General features: G+C 35.8%; 1 long non-coding RNA gene across 1 annotated transcript; it reads right to left on the minus strand.

Moving 5' to 3' along the window:
- Positions 1 to 2,281: 2,281 nt before the first annotated feature.
- Positions 2,282 to 3,810, minus strand: LOC119782068. Its single transcript, XR_005280630.1, has 3 exons — positions 3,734 to 3,810; positions 3,372 to 3,429; positions 2,282 to 2,527 (listed from the first exon to the last, which is right to left on the minus strand). It is a non-coding gene; the product is annotated as an uncharacterized LOC119782068 (long non-coding RNA).
- Positions 3,811 to 4,169: the final 359 nt, after the last annotated feature.

Genomic DNA, 4,169 nt, shown 5'->3' on the forward strand with positions numbered 1-4,169 from the left:
AAAACAAACTATATATTCTGTATATAATTTCAAATGCATCTTGGCAGTTAAGGATTAATATTTCAAGTCTTACCTATTAAAGGTCTACATGTACATGAGAGATAGGTTGGAAAATCCCTCTTTCCCATAGTATTTTTGTTCACAGGCCAGGTCAACTACTACGATTAAGGCTGTCAGTAGGTCAAATGAATGTAGGTCAAATTTAAGGTCTTGACTTTGACATTATAGATCAGTTTATGCTGTTAAATGAATGTAACCCATCTCTCAGTTGTTTAACAGGACTTAAATGAAAGGAAAGGCAGCTTTATTCATGCTTTGAACTAAAGACTGATTACAGCATCCTTTTCATGTTCCACTTGTTCTTTGTAAATTATTGCATCCTGCTGTGCCTTTCTCCTTTTCCAGAATAGTTGGGATGTTACCATCACTGCATCATTGGCTTTTTTACAGCGCAGAGCTGACCAAATCAGATCTTTCAGTTTAAAATTGTTTTCCTTTTTACAATGCAAGAAACTCAGAAATCTCATACAACAGGAGAACTGATTTTTATGACAGATTTTAGAGGAGAACTTAATTTAAATGGCAGGAGAGAAAAAATTACAGTTTATTTTTCATTTATATTAATTGTATTAAATGTTACAATTATGAGCAATCATTATAAGGCTTCAGTGCTCATATTAAGCAGTATGGAACAGTCTTAGTGCGTAAAACTGCATTTCATCTTACGGTGTTACAAATTGTATTATTATTGAAATGAGACCCGTGTTTCATCAATATTGATCTCTCCAATGAATATATGTTTTGTAATGAAAAGCTAGCATGAGCTTTTTCATAATATATGCCAATACCTTCTGATTCTAGCTGTTGTTGTGATGTTCACATTCCATATTTTCTATCTGTTGTCTGTGTTATAGGCCTCTGAAATGACCTAAATTATGATATGAAGATAGGTTATAAATATCAATGCAAATCCAATGCAATCAAAACAAAGAAATGGTAGTGGGTGAAGAAGAAGAGCAAAGCTTTAGGATGCAGCAAACAAAAAGTCCTTCCTTTAGACGGGAAGCTAAATTCAGGTTTGAAATTATGTAGATGTTGTCGAAGGGTGTATAACATCATGCATCTGGTTTTCTGAAACCAAGTAAAAAAAATACCAATTTGGGCAATAAAATAAAATATTTTTGTCAAAAAGGCAAACTAGGTCTGAATGCCAGAGAAAACAAAAATCAGGACTAAAGAATATCACAGTAAGTTTCAACACACTGCAGCTCAACTAGAATAAACAAACGTGTCGCTATGAACCAGTGGGATGTTTATTTGTATGGAGATAAAGGGCCATTTCTCATGATCCCATCAATATTACATCCGGTAAGTTTTCTTTGCAGGACCAATCTAGGTCCACAGTTCACTAGAGGACACTTCTGAAGGTATTTATACATCGACATTCATCAAGAATCTGCAATAAAGATACTGTATGAGCTGCTATCTTTTGAAACATGACTGGTTAGGAATTCCCCTCCACACAGCTCAGCTCTCTAATGCCATCATTTTTTGAAAACAAAAAATCATTCAGAAGGAGAGAAAAAAGCAGCATGCTGAACAGGCCCATTGGACCCGGTGATTACAAGGTTCGGAACAGAAACCAGAGCTCTCGCATTTCCTTCTCTGATCCAGGCGGAGCTCACACGGGACCAGCCGCTTGCTAATAGAGACATTTACACCTTAGTAAAAGTTGGCAGGTGTTAACCCGCTGTTGTCGAGAGCAGACGCATGCCGGGCATCATTAGGCCCCGTGCCAAGCCTGCTTTGGCTGCCAGCCTTGCTTGCTCATTCTGTTGGAGGCTGTTTGCGTGCTCATAAGTGAGCATGTGTTTAGACAGAGCGGCGGAGCTCATGTTGCGGTGGCAGATTAAGAAGGGCTCTTGATGCGCAGTATAAGGAAAACCAGCATGGCAGGGTTGTTGATCAACATCGAGTGTAAAGTGGATCATTATTAAGAAGAGTGAGAGAGAGATGCTGGAGTAATTACTTAGATCTTAAATTTAAAAAAACTCTGAGCTACATGTAATAGGCACATAAAACGCTCAATAAAACAAGATCCCTGACATAAAATGGAACATGTTTCAATTTTTTTATTCCAGACTTTTTTTTATATTAAGCAGAGATGTGCAAAGTTCTTTGAAAATTAAATAACTATAAATAGAAATACATGAACAGAAACTTAATTCAAATTAAAAGTTGCTGTTCTTAAAAGTAATTTTGTTTACAATAATTGGGAACGTAAAAGCAGTATTTGTGCACATAAAAAGAAGCAAAAAAATGTTTGTTTTTTTGTTGCCCCCCCTTACTTCACTTGGGTAAAATCAGTGGAGGCAGAATTTGTTGAAAACCTGCTTTAGCATTAAGGAAACTTGAGTGTTCAAAAATTACCGTCCATAAGAACTCAGAATGATGCATCCACAACTCAGCTGCCTGGGAGAATTAAATGTGCTTTCAGTAAGAACGCCATGAAATCTGTCCACTCTGTCTGAGAGAGAATAAAAAAGGAAACAATCAAACAAAACACATTTCACTGCACTTTACCCCCTATAAAGCAGAAGGATTTAGCAGTAATTTAGGATTAACAGCTGTTAGAAGAATATTTAGAATAAATGTAGCATTTCTGTAAAATCCCTTAAGATGGTAAATATTGTCTATCAGCTCTTTATAAATAAACTGAAATGAACTGATTTGGGCTACAGTATATTACCAATAAAATAGTTTCACCAACAGAAAAGAAAATATTTAGACTGAACAAACTGGAGTCCTGAAGTGGAGTCCACTGGAAAAGCCCTGATAATCAGAAATGTTCTCACAATCCCATTAATTAGCAGATATTTTACTTGGTTATTAGCACAAGTCTACTAAAAAAAAGAAGGGGGATGGAGGATTTTTTTTTTTGGAAGTATACATAGCCTAATTAATATAGTCTATTAATCTAAAGCAATATACATGGTATGGTTGCTACATGTCAGGTAGCCGGTCATTGACCTATCTTCTCCTTTTAGTGAGAGGGAGAAGATAGGCAGGGGTTAGTTCTGACGACAGCAGCTTTGGTCTACTGTTTTAACTTTTATTTTGATTTTAACGTCCTGATATTAAAATAATTTGCATTGCTGTAGCTTTTGAACTGTAGATTAAATTATAAAATATGAGTGACAAACCGTTTTTTGAACAATCTTTTAAATTTTTTTTGCCTCTTGCAACAAAAACTCATGTCTTGCGTAAATAAGAATTGAAACTATTGCGAATTCTGAAGTCAGACTGTAATTGAATTGTGCTGATTTTTGAAAAACAATCTAGCTTTAATGAAACCAGAGAAAACAGTTTACCTTGTGCGGGTTTTGCATGTAGTTGCCTGCTGTAGTTCCTTCTAAAGCAAAGTATTTTCTGTAGACAAAAAAGGAAACCAAAGTTAGAGATAATTTAAAAATAACAATTGAAAATAATCTTTCACAGTGCAAAATGTCTAATTGAGTTGTTCTCCTGCTCCAAGATAAAGAGAAACACCAAATATTTTTTTCCAGCCTTATAGGGAGTTTCTAGGTTTCATATTATTGAAAGGTCCCAAATTAAGCTACATTTAATATATTATTGTATATTATCGTTAAATCATATATTATACTATAATAGCTATGTTCTCATTGTAGTTGTCTTTCTCCTTTTTCCATCATATTTCCTAATGAACAATTACCCTCATCCTGCTCCTGAACTAGCCAGAGTGAAGAAAACGGATTAATTTGATCAGCTGATCAATGTCACCCACCCCATGGTAATGTGGTTCACAGCAATAGATCTCAGTAAGATTAGCTGCATTTTAGCACACACACACCGAGGCACAAGCCCAGCCCACTGCCTGAGTAATGAAGTGTTGGTGCTGCAGTCACTCTCCTCCACCTCCATACAGAATACATTACGTTAAGGTTTATACCAGCTCGCACTACGATTCAATAAATTCTCTTTTCCAGCAAGCAGAGCTGTCTGAGAGAGAAAATAGCTGAGAAACAAACAGGCAGGAAGGGAAACGGCCCTGACACGTCTTCTCTGCTCAAAGAGAGGCATGTAAATTGACTGCAAACAAAAAATCCATTAATAATGTTAATCACAATAATAATTTAGAAGCATGGGAT

This window comes from Cyprinodon tularosa, unplaced genomic scaffold (genome assembly GCF_016077235.1).
Source record: "Cyprinodon tularosa strain WSP-4 unplaced genomic scaffold, ASM1607723v1 ctg1040, whole genome shotgun sequence".
Lineage (NCBI taxonomy): Eukaryota > Metazoa > Chordata > Actinopteri > Cyprinodontiformes > Cyprinodontidae > Cyprinodon > Cyprinodon tularosa.